Source organism: Monodon monoceros, unplaced genomic scaffold (assembly GCF_005190385.1).
Source record: "Monodon monoceros isolate NGI ecotype Baffin Bay Population unplaced genomic scaffold, NGI_Narwhal_1 Super_Scaffold_20, whole genome shotgun sequence".
NCBI lineage: Eukaryota > Metazoa > Chordata > Mammalia > Artiodactyla > Monodontidae > Monodon > Monodon monoceros.
The window spans coordinates 118,445,530-118,458,604 of record NW_021703777.1 but is presented as its reverse complement, the minus strand read 5'-3'; the positions used below and the strand labels follow the sequence as shown (position 1 = coordinate 118,458,604).

The 13,075-nt window shown below is 37.7% G+C and overlaps 1 protein-coding gene across 3 annotated transcripts in view; it reads right to left on the bottom strand.

The window, feature by feature from the left end:
- BBS12 (Bardet-Biedl syndrome 12) overlaps nucleotides 1–12,285 on the bottom strand; it is a 72,791-nt gene extending 60,506 nt beyond the window's left edge. For 2 of the 3 annotated variants that reach the window (XM_029235514.1, XM_029235512.1), the window contains exons 1-3: nucleotides 12,173–12,285; nucleotides 9,287–9,397; nucleotides 4,772–4,902 (exon numbers count right to left, since the gene is read on the bottom strand). The gene's annotated coding sequence lies outside the window, so the exon portion shown is untranslated. Of the gene's footprint in view, nucleotides 1–4,771; nucleotides 4,903–5,541; nucleotides 5,557–9,286; nucleotides 9,398–12,172 lie in introns of those variants that run through there. The other variant, XM_029235513.1, reaches the window with a different exon arrangement.
- Nucleotides 12,286–13,075: the final 790 nt, after the last annotated feature.

Below are 13,075 nucleotides of genomic sequence, written 5' to 3'. Positions count from 1 at the left end.
AAAAAGAATGAAATAATGCCATTTGCAGCAACATAGATGCAACTAGAGATTATCATACTAAGTGAAGTAAGTCAGAAAAAGAAAGACAAATACCATATGATATCACTTATATGTGGAATCTAAAATATGACACAAATGGGGCTTCCCTGGTGGCGCAGTGGTTGAGAGTCCGCCTGCCGATGCAGGGGGCACCAGTTCGTGTCCCGGTCTGGGAGGATCCCACGTGCCGTGGAGCGGCTGCGCCCGTGAGCCTTGGCTGCTGGGTCTGCGCGTCCAGAGCCTGTGCTCTGTGGTGGGAGAGGCCACAGCGGTGAGAGGCCCACGTACCGCAAAAAAGAAAAAAAAAAAAATGACACAAATGAACCTATCTATGAAACAGAAACAGATTCACAGACGTAGAGAACAGACTTGTGGTTGCCAAGGGGGAGGGGGTTGGGAGGTTGGGGTTAGCAGATGTAAGCTTTTATATATGGAATGGATATACAACAAGGTCCTACTGTATAGCATAGAGAACTATATTCAGTATCCTATGATAAACTGTAATAGAAAAGAATATTTAAAAATGTATATATATATATATATATATATGTATAACTGAATCACTTTGCTGTACAGCAGAAATAAACACAACATTGTTAATCAACTATAATTCAATTTAAAAAAAAGAATGAGAATTGTGATTCTTCCAGTATAACAAAACAAAAAGCAACAAAAAGAACAAAAAATATGTCTACAAATTCTTTGACATTTCTCCCATCAACAGGAAGATTCTTCACTTCCCTTCCTTTGAATATGGGTTGTACCTACTGACTTGCTTCTAACCAATAGAACGTAATAGAAGTGACACAAGACTTCTGAAGATAGATTAGAAAAGGTGATAACAGCTTCTGCCTTGCTCTCTTTCTAAGCATCCAACCCAGCCACCATGCTATGTTAGGCAGCCACGTGGCACAACCACATGTAGGTGTTCTGGGCATAGCCCCATGGAGGTTCCAGCCAATAGCTAGCATCAACTAACCAGGCAGGCAAGTTAGGGAGCCTTCAGATGCTTCCAGCATCCAGACTTTGAGCCATCCTAGATGATTCCGAGTAAAGACAAGATGTCCCCACTGAAGACAAGATGTCCCCACTGAACTCTGCCTAAACTGCAGATTTGTAAGCAAAATAAATGCTGTGATTTTGCTGAACCAGTAAATTTTGGGGTGGTTTATTAAGTAATAATAGAATACAACTTGCATCCTAGACTTATTACAGTTTTCCTTTAATTAGTACTTTTACCAATTCCCCCAAATAGAATTTTACATTATAATGATAATCAAAAGAAGTTTAACTCCACTTATCTCTCTCTTTTATTGGCTATTGTCATATATTTTACTTCTATATATATTTAAATCCCTATAAGATATTATAATTATTTGTCTTTTATAAACCAGTCTGTATTCATTTAGATTACCCACATAATGTTTCTGGTGCTCTTCATTCCTTTATGCAAGCCAGTGGTTCCATCTAGGATCATTTTCTTCAGCCTTTATAACTCTTTAGTATTTGCTGTGGTAAAGATCTACTGGTGAAAAGCTCAGCTTTTGCTTGTCTGAAAAGGCTTTAATTTTTGCCTTCTTTTTTTTAATAATATTTTTACTGTGTACAGAATTCTAGGTGAGAAGGTAGAAAGGTTTTTTTGTTCTTTTAGAATTTTAATGCCATTCCATTATGTTCTGATTTCCATCATTTTTGTTGAAAAGTAAGCTTACAGCTTTATTGTTGCTTCTTTGAAGGTAATGTGTGGTTTTTTTCCCCTCTGAGTGCTTCAAGATTTTTCTGTTTTTCTTGGTTATTAGCAGCTTAACTCTGATGTAGCCAGGTGTGGTTTTCTTTATACTTTTATTCTACTTGAGGTTCACAGTGTCTGGATTCTGTGGTTTAATGTCTTTTATCAACTTTGAAACATTTTTAGCCAGTATTTCTTCAAATGTTTTTTCTGAACTATCATTTCCTCTCCATTTCTAGGACTCTAATCCTTGAGAGTGCATCTTACGTGCATGTTAGACTGTATCACTATTCTTCATATAACTCTTACATTCTTTTTTGTATTTTCTATCCCTTTTTCTCTTTCTGCTTCAAACTAAGTATAGTTTACTTACTTGTTTTCCAGTTTACCAGAAGGTCTCTGTTCTACCATATCTAATAGATTCCAGGTCTCTGTAGAAATTCTCTGTATTTTCCTCTGTTTTATTGAACCCATTTATTATTTTTATTTTAAAGTCCCCGTCTGATTGCTTCAATATCTTAATTATCCCTAGGTCTATTTTTATTGTTATTTTAAATTATGGCTTTTAGTTATTTGGGTTTTTTTTTTAGCCAGGTATTATGGATGAAAAATTGGAGAGGCTATAAATGCTATCATATTCCTCCACAGAAGATTAAGTTTTCTTCCAGTAGGTATGTAAAATACAGAAGGATTATTTTAATTCTTTTGAGAGATGGTTTTAGTTATTATCAAGGTTTTTATATTTTAGGTTTGTCCTTACTCACAGGATACAGTACTTCCACGTTTTGACTGAAAGCCCTGGGTATTTATCGACACCCCCTGCCTTCCTTCATCTTGCCTGGGCTTGAACTCAAATTTCAATCTTTGCAACATTGCACAGCTATTTAATTAAACTTTTGCTCAGTTCTTTTGTTCTCTCAGATGCTATTTTCTGCTGAGGTTTTTGGGGTCTCACCCTGGGCATGTGTAACTAAGGAGTTAGCCAATGAGGGGGTAAACTTGGGGTATTTGGACAATTTTCTCATTTCACTCCACCTTGATTGAATCCCTGTTATCTATAATTTTTCCTCTCAAGTCCTAGACACTTAGGCAGCCCCAGATTCCAACCTACTTCCCCTGAGCCCAATTAAGATTCCTACCTTTCTGCTTGGGGCCTATTTCCCCTATTTTGTGAATTAGAAAATGCCCTCAGGGGAAAGTCATGGTGAGTGCGGACCTGCACTCCAGTACTTCTCTTCTCTCAAGGATTGTAGTCTTTCCTTTCCAATCCTACCCAAACTGGGTGCTTTTCAGTTCCTTCACGCAGTTGTTTCACATATTAGCTTTTACAGTTGTTTTCAGCAGGAAGATTAGTTCATCATATCCTGAACCAGAAATGTCAACATTATTTTTAGGAAAATAAATCTGAAACTGAGTCGCCCTAAAACCGAGTTCCCCTGCTGAGTTGACGATTAACCTTTCTATCCAAAACTTTATTCCCTTTCTTGTCCCATACCTGTTCCCCTCAGGATTGAGGAGTATCAGAGGAAAGGGGGGATTGAAACTGAGAAGGACCCTAAGGGGCCCTCCCAGGTACAAAAGCCCTTCTGCCCATTTCTTGTTTGTAGAAAAAGGCTTTAGTCTCCTGGGCCGCTGCTGAGTTCCAAAGAGCGGACCTAAACAGTTACTAATTAGGGATATACATAACAATCTTATACATATCTTTGAGCTGTTCTGCAGGAGCTAAGGACCCCACCCCCACCAGATGGAGGATGGTGACTTCTTGCTGAGCACAAGCACTAGACTCCAGACTGGCTGGAACCAGAAAGTTGATGATTAAGATTCCTGAAACATCACCATGTTACCTCACCACCAACCAATCAGAAGAAAGCCATGCACCCTGCAGTCCTCACCTGAAATGTTGCCTTTGAAAACCTTTCCCTGAAAGCCACTGGGGAGTTTGGATCTTTTGAGTATGAGTTGCCTGTACTCCTTGCTTGGATCCCTGCAAATAAACACTGTACTTTCTTTCACCACAACCCAGTGTCAATAATTTGGCTCTGCTGTGCAGTAGGCAAGCAGACCCTAGGTCAGTTCCGTAACCAGACCGATGACAGTGGACTATAATTGGGAGAGACTGCTGGCCTAAAGGTCTGTTAGGAGGCTACTGCAATCATGTAAACAAGGGATGGTGAGAGCCTGACTAGTGAATAGCTGCATTTAGGACTGGATTCAAATCTTTCATTTAGGCTACCTTATTATTTATTCATAAGACTCTGATGAAATAGCAATATTAAGTAATAGTCATTGAGCGCTTATTATGTGTTAGGCACTGTTCTACCTCTTTTACATGGATTTTCTTATTAAGTCCTATGCTTTTTGGATACTATTATCATCATTCTGAATTTTACAGATGAGAAAACTGAGACACTGAGGGTTTAAATGACTAGCCCAGCATCACATGGACAGTAAATGGCTCCTCTGGACTTTGAGTCAGGGCCTCTAGCTCCACCTTCTGCTCTTAACTACTATGCTCTGCTGCTCTCATCATTCCTTGGAACAGGTATTATAAATGGGAGAGGCTGATAATCTGTATTCTCAGAGGGAGAAAAGCAGAAAAATGAATTCAGTGGTTATTTTGCAGTTGTTTGGAAAAATTAATGAAGAAATACTTAAGGGAAGTGATACATCTGGAGAAATGAACTTAAAGAAAAAGATATATTTTTTAAACAAAGGAATAGATTCAAGTCTTTGTAGATTCAATGGTAGAGAGTCATGATATGGCCAAGAGTAGGCAGTCGAGACAAGCAGATAACTTGGAAGATCCGAGATAATTATAGTGATAAAAGTTATTAATTCATATTTTATATATGGGCATGACCCCCCCCCCAATATTTTCCCTTGTGTTCTTGGTGATGGTTCATTTTAACCAGAAAATTTTAAATACAAGTTTAAATATTAATTAAATGAATGAAAGAAGTAAGTACAATTCTAATATGAAGAGCTTGTATCAATTCATCTTACCCACTGGAATCAGAGGGTTGGTCCCATATGATGGAGCATGGAGAGGTCACTCCACTAGAGGGCGTTGAGGTCTTGTCTCAGTTTGGTGAGTAAAGGTGTGGTTTGATTTATTCTTATTCTGATAGTTTGACCTAAATTAGTGAAAGATTTAAAGAAAGATCAAAGTTAAAGATGTAATTTATCTAGCACAATTTGGGGAAAAGTTTACAGAAACTGTATTATTCTTCAACCCACTTCCTTGGTAACTAATTATTTATGTTAATGAAAAGTCAGGAGTTTCTCTTAAAACCAAATCTGATGCTACTCATAATGTAAGCCATGGAATTATCAGGGGAAAATATATTATTTGAAGATTTTTTAAAAAGACTTTTTTTCCCTCCAACCCAGTTTTGAAGATATTTGACATTTTCTTCCATCTGAGGTAAGAATTCAATTATTTCATGTAAAAATGACAAAATGGGACTCCCTAAACTGTTAACAATGGTTACTTCTGGGAGAGGACAGTGTGATTTAGGAGAGGGTGAAGATGTTTGCTTTTTATACACCATACCTATATATGGTTTGAATTTTTATGAACATGAGGTTTATAATTTAAATAAAAAGAAGAAAATTCAATTGCATTTAAAACTTGGTTAGGAAGCTACTATAAAAATGAATTAGAAATAGAAGTCAATATAATCTGCTTAAGTATAAACTCAGCGTCCAATATTAATAAGCATTCCACAGTAGAACACTAAAAAGGAAGGAAGGCTGCTGCTACCACTGTATACCTTAGCATCTTTTGGGTTGTGTAGTGGATAGTCACACACAGGCTGTGAAGTCTTCAAAAATGAAACAATTTTTTCTAGCTCCAGTTTAGTTGAGAATGGAACACTTTCTTCACACTTAACAAAAGAGTTAATAACACAGTTGTATAACTCTCTGTTTGCAAAAAAGTGACATACAAAAGAATTAAATATATATAAACAAAGAAACACTTATAGTCAAAATAAATTATGTCCTGGAAATGGGGTCCTTTAATTATAAGCTATTGGGAAAATATATAGGTGCCCTGATTACATTATTTCCTTCTGCGTTTTTATTAGAAATATGTAAGTACCTTTTACTTCTCTTAGGAATATATTGTGGATAAATCGAATATCAAACCATATAAAAATTAAGAAGTAAAAACCTATAAATGTGAGTAGCAACCCCATACTATCATTGACTAAACACTCTTGAACTGCTGTGCCCTGAGGAGTGTCGGATGGTTGGGTGGAAGCAGTGTCAGGGCCTTCATGTTTTCACTGCTAACCCAATCATAGGGGCCCTCTTCCTGCCCAAAGGACTAGAGTTAAAACATCCCTTCCATCAACCCAGCAGGGGAATATCACAGAGGCATCCAGCGGGGGGACACAGAGCACAACTACGTTTTACCAAGCACGTTGAAAGGAAAGAACGTTTCAGGAATACTAATTATCAAGATAGAATTAAGAAAATAAATTTTGAACAATAAGATAAGCAGGAGGCTAAGCTATTTTTGTTTTTTGTTTTTTTTGGAAATAGAGATGAGGGCTCTGACGATGGAAGAAACAGATGAGAATACTATGGGACACACTTTGGAGAACCAGCAAAATCCAGACAATGAAAAAAAAAAAGACAGCAATCTGATTTGAGCAAGAGTAGAGACCATTTTCTTACCTATAGGTGGCTAAACATAGGATGTGTGTGTGTGTGTGCGTGTGTGTACTAGCCACTGTGTGTGAATAATACCACATTTCCCCCAACTGTGTATTTTTGGTAAATTTGTAGTATGAAACTATGCATAACTTGCATACTTAGTCATTATTTCTCAAAATAAGTTGTCTTCCTTCAAGTCCTTTTTATTTACGTATTTATTTTTTATGAAATGTAAGTTAAATAATACCATCAGGTGTCTGAAGTGGGTTGACACTACCTAATTAATGCAGCCAAAATTCTTTACCCCAACTGTGTAAAACATAATATAGAGCATCTGATAAACAATTTTTTTTTTTTTGGGTCTGGATACGTTAGGTGTTGCAGAAACAAAATCTTATTCTTTTTAAAAATTTATATATACATATATGTATATTTTAATATTAACTTATTTATTTATCTGATTGTGCCAGGTCTTATTTGCAGTAGGAGGGTTCCTTAGTTGCAGCACGCAGGCTCCTTAGTTGTGGCATGTGAACCCTTAGTTGTGGCTCATGGTCTCCTTAGTCGCAGCATGCATGTGGGATCTAGTTCCCTGACCAGAGATTGAACCCAGGCTGCCTGCATTTAGAACATGGAGTCTTAACCACTGCTCTACTAGGGAAGTCTCAACAAATCTTATTCTTAATGTCCCTGGATATTTTCTACTTATTATTTCAGAATTATATTGCAGAATTCTTCATGTCACCTATTTTTTAAAATTTCAATTATTTAGATTAATTTGGAAATTCAGTATAAGTGACTACTCATTCTCATGCTATAAATCTATGTTGAACAGCACTAAAATTCTATCTTACAAAGAATTTAAATGTCCTAATTAAAATCTTGTAGCCAAAATTAATTATAATCAGTAAACCTCCATTTTAAAGCTTCTGCCAACTTTTCAATTGTTTTGGAAATTTTCTAGCTCAGTAGTCTTACTTCCTTATATCTTTTTAAAAAAAAACTGGAAAATCTGAACCCTCCTAAGGAGGGCTGATGCCTGTGAGTAAGTAAAATAGGTAACACATCAACGGTGGAGTATGATTTGGGGGACAGGAAGGGTGCAGTGGGTTCAAACATGCTCTTCCACAGTTGGGTATGATTTGGATTATTTCTGGCTTAGATGACAAAGTTGGAGTCCTCGTCTCTGTAGCACATAATTAACAGACATACAGGGTACACTATGGAACAGGACAGAAAACTACTTTCTAATTCTTAAGTTACCATTTAACTAGATTGGACACTTTGTCCATGTTGGCTAATTTCTCTGGGCTTTCTATTACAGCATATATAAAAGGTAGATAAGAAAACTGTCTAAAATGTACTATTGTACTGCTGAAAACCCAGATGATAAGGGAAAACATCTTTTTATTTATGAAATATGTGAAACCTACAGAAAATTAATTAACAGCTACCATGCATTTACCACCCAGATTTAAAAGATGTGAACAATCTGCTGAAACTGGCACAAATTTCATTTCGTATTAAAAAATAAAACACTACAGATATAGCAAAAATCACCCCCTTACCTCCGGTATCACTTCTCCCTCCCTTGTCAGAAGTCGTTGGTGTGTATCATTTCCAGGTGTATGTTTGTTAACTATATAAGTATGTACCTCTAAAGTTATAAACTATTGTTTTGGGTGTTTCAAATATTACATGATAGCATATGTAAGTATCCTTTGACAGCTTGATTTTTTTTAACTTGACATTATATTGTTTAGATTTAGTTACATTGGTACATGTTAATATTGTTCATTTCAACTTCTCTATAGAATCCTGTTATGTGAACGAACAGTTTATTTATTTCTCTACTGGAAGTCAGATTGGTTCCTTATTTTTACTATCAGGAACAATAGTCTCGTGAACATCTTTATATTTCTTTCATGCTTATGCATAAGAGCTTTTCTAGGATAGCCACTATCTTAGCTTCGGCTGCCATAATGAAATACCATAGACTGGGTGGTTTAAACAGCAAAAATTCATTTTCTCACAGTTCCAGAGGCTGGGAGTCCAAGATCAGGGTGTCAGCCTGGTTGGATCCTGGTGAAAGCTCTCTCCCTGAATTGTAGATGGTCACATTCTAACTCTGTTCTCACAAGGCAGGTAGAAGGAGAAAGAGGTCTCTTTTCACCTCTTCTTATCATATCAGTTTAGGGTCCCACCCTTATGATCTCATCTAACCTTAATTACCTACTGAGGGCCCTATCTCCAGATACAGTCCCATGGGGGTTAAGGCTTCAACTTATGAATTTTGGGCAGACACAATTCACTCCATTGTAGCCACCTAGTAGTAAAATTGCTGGGTTGTGTGAAATCTGCATCTTCAACTTTTCTAGATATTTCCTAATTGATCTCCAAAGTGGTTGTAATAATTTACACACTCTCCAGCAAGTATACAGGTGAAGGGGTATTTTTAAAAATATTTATTTATTTATTATTTATTTTTTGGCTGCACCAGGTCTTAGTTGTGGCATGCAAACTTCTTAGTTGTGGCATGCATGCGGGATCTAGTTCCCTGATCAGGGATTGAACCCAGGCCCCCTGCACTGGGAACGTGAGGTCTTACGCACTGGACCACCAGGGAAGTCCCAGTGAAGGGATATTTTTAACTACAAAAACTAAAAAATCCCAAATGGAAGATAGAGTGTATACTTTCAAGTTGCAACTTTTTCCAATTCCACCAATATCTGGAAAGTCTTCTTCCAAGTAGCTCTCTAAGTATTGGCTTCTGCCAATCAGTTCTTTCGTTTGTAGCCATTGTGCTACATGGAGTGGTCTGTCCTCCTCTTTGATCCCAATATAAAAACCACTGACCTTACTCAATCCAATAGAGCTTCATTAGGGGTCAGTGATGTGGAAGAGAACTTCTCAATGGATTCATAGTGATAGCTAGAGAGTTTTCCCAGAGCAGCCAGATCTTGTTTGCTGGGGACAAATGGCACAAAGAAAGTTTCAAGTCCATTTCAGTACAGCCCCTCAAGCTCCCAGTCATCTCTGGTCCCAGCTATGAAAAGCTAGTGTTCTTTGACATCCAGAGTAATTTTTTTTTGGCAAATAAGATATGCAATTTTCCTTAAAAATGGTTTAAACAGCATTTGATTCCCTCCCTCTCATTTCCTCTGTCACTCCTCTCCCCCTAGTTTAGCATCTTGCTTTCTCATTTCTTCAGCACTCAGGAGCCCTATTTTCCTTTTGTTAATGTGATTCCTCCTCATGCAAGCACAGGGAGGTTTTATTTGCCCCCTGAGGTATGAGTCTGTGAATTGAGAAGTGTCTGATTAGAGAAAGGGATGGTTTCTTATGTTTCAATCATGTAGACATTCTATGAATCAAAAGGGATTTTTCAGAGTGAGTTAAGCAATCTATTTTCCTTCCCATATGTGTCACCATTTTTCTGGAAACTCTTAGTTATCAGGTAAAACTTGACTTAAGGTGGTTCTCTGACAACTTAATCATGTTCTACACTGGATCCCACAGTGAAGCCAGAAAGCTGAAAGTGTTTGCCACTCTCATTTCCATGGCAACTGTCTGAAGGGCCAAACATAGGATTGCTGTTTCGCTGTAGGACCCAGCCGAAGAAGAAAACTGAGTGGTGAGGAAACCCCCTTTTAGTCAGAAATTTTTCTTTAGGAGGTCAAAACCTTTGAAAAATTAATGGAAAAGTACCAAACCAGACCTTTACATTTATATTTTTAATGCTGCATTGTTCTTAACCAGGGAATTTTACATCTGTGTCATAATGAATTCATTTCCCCTTTGCTGCCCCTTGCTCCCTCTTTCCATGTCTGTCAGTCTATCCGTTTCTTGTTCTTTCCACTGTAATGTGATGCCTCTCTAACCCAGAAGGAACTGGAAAAGTATTTAAAAATTAATACATGTGACCAGTTATGAATAATCCCATACATATATGAGGCTTTTCAAGCGATGAACAAATAAATATCTGTCCAAGGAGTGCAGTGCAGATTCCCTGCATTATCTGGAGAACAAGAAAGTTTTCTGAGCAGGGGTCAACATGGAACAGCTGAACAGTTTTCCAGTTTCTCCTGACTTAAGATCTTTATTTTTTATTTTCAAAGACTGTGAATTTTTAGAGCATTTCTCTCATACTCAGGTACGATTTTATAAAGATAAGCTACCACTATCTTTGGCATGAAATATCAAGAAATGACTATAAAGCCTCCCTTTTTGAAAGAAGGGGGAATGTCTCTATGCCACACTGTTGGGCAATATACATAATACACAAAAAGACTTGGGTTTAAGGTTGTTGCCACCTTCAAAGGAAAACCTGAACATTTCTGTATAGCAGGCTGTTTGGCTTTTGATGGCCACAGTCTTAATTTCTCCTCCCTAGGAGCTGTTCTCTATAAAAAGGATCTTAGAGTTTTATTTACACATTTATAACTATTATATATATATATATAATATGGCAAATAAACATCATTTTTATAGTTAGAAATTAGATCGAGACACTGGTCTGATCCCTATGAGGACACCTCTTTTAAAGTCACTGAGTAACCTGTTAGAATCCATGTCATTCCTCAGCTCCTTTATCAGGGTCAAAGAGAGACATTGAATTAAAGCAGTTATCCAGCTAGAATGAAACCGCACATACTATTGCAACATAGTTGTCTCTTTGATCTACAATTTAGCTCCCATTTATCATTTCTTAGTGCTTATTTATCAAGTTTGTTTACAGTCGGCCCTCCATATCCACGGTTCTGAATCCACGGATACAGTCCAATGTGTATTGAAAATGTTGGGGAAAAACAATTCCAAAAAGTTTCAAAAAGCAAAACTTGAATTTGCCTCACCTGGCAACTACTTACATAGCGTTTACATTGTATTAGCTATTATAAGTAACCTAGAGATGATTTAAAGTATACAGGAGGATGTGCGTTTATTATATGCAAATACTACTAATGACATCTTATATAAGTGCCTTGAGCATCTGCAGAGTTTGGTATCCGAGGTGGCAGGGGTTGGGGGGGTGTTCCTGGGACCATTTCCCCGGGGATACTGAGGGATGACTCTATTTCATTTTTCACAATTTATGATAATTTTTAAGAAACACTATCTAAACTCTGCCAATATTTGTTATGAAACAAGACCTGGAAGGAAGCTCCTACGTAAATAGAACAAAAGCATAAAAACTTGTTAAGTGTGGCATAATTTCTCCCCAAGCTGTCCTCAATCAAGCTGTTAACATGAAGAGCCACCTTCTTAAGTGCTCACACTAAAAAGGAATTGTATGTATATAATCCCTATGTTACATTTTTGTTGGTTCGTGTATACATATTTGTATATGTTTATATATGCATACACACACACACACACACACACACACACACACACACTTATGAAACAAATCATCTGGATCTATGGCTTCTTGGTTTCATTTTGCTTCCTTGGATGCATGTTTCTTTGCCCTTGGACCCCCAAAGGGCAGAGTGTTTTCTTTTTGTTTATTAATATTCTTGATAGTAACAACAATAAGAAAGTCTTAGTTTAACATTGAAATACATATTAGTAGATGGTTTCTTTATATTTATAATACCACATCTCAAATTCTACAAGCAGTAAAAGAGATTTTCCTATGACTTGTAAACTCCCAGTATAGTAGTTTTGCTATGATTTCTAAAGAAAAGAAAAGAAACAGGTGAAAGTTAAGAGGTGCTGGGCCAGGATGGCATCCCCACTTACCCCAAAGCTTAGGAGGGCGGACATCTCAGAAGAATGTGTGCTGGTGCCCCCATTCTCTAGGGGCCGCCTGACCCTGGGAGCCCACTCTTTTTGGCTTCCTGACAGCTGGTGATTCATGACACTGGAGTGCTCATGGAGTGACCAAAAGCAGTGCCAGGCTCTAGACACATCCTCATTTCTGTAATTCAAAGAGAGGCGTATTTTGACATGTTTTAAAGAGAACTGAGTCACTCCTGTAACTGTGGGGGGCTGGTGCAGGGAGGTATCTGGCCTCTGGGCACATGGAGCCAGGATCAAATTCTGTCAGAGCCTTCTTTCCCTTGCTTGTCCCTGCTTCTCTCAGAATGTTCGTGCTTTCCCACAGCAGAGCAGATGAGCTGCTTCCACACAGGAGAGGTCAGCCGGCCACGGCACCAAAGCCTCCCATCTCTACCTTCCACACAGAAGGGTCAGGACCTGTGCAGCTGAATGCGGCTAGTGGTGGCCCAGCTTGGGGAGGTGGAGGTGTTAATCCTGAGCCAATCAAGAGTGTGCAAGAGCATGGCATTCCTGAGAGCGTTTTGTAAGTGCTTTTGAGAGGTACTCAGTTGATTCACAAGGTGGCCTCACTTAATATTTAAGCCCTTGGCTCAGGACACCTCTTATCTAGAGCTGAGGTCTCACAGTGTGCTTAACAAGTATATGGACTGTGTATAAGACATGACACATAGATTTAAACTCATTGAAAAAAACCCACCAGCTACATTAAAGGACGGCTGGAAAATCTCATAGTTTAAAAAATCATAAACTTTTATAGTTAAAATATATGATTATCAATAATATGTTTTACTGGCTACAAAACTTATGGGGAAAATAAATGATAACTTTGATACTTTTATTTTTTTAACATCTTTATGGAGTATA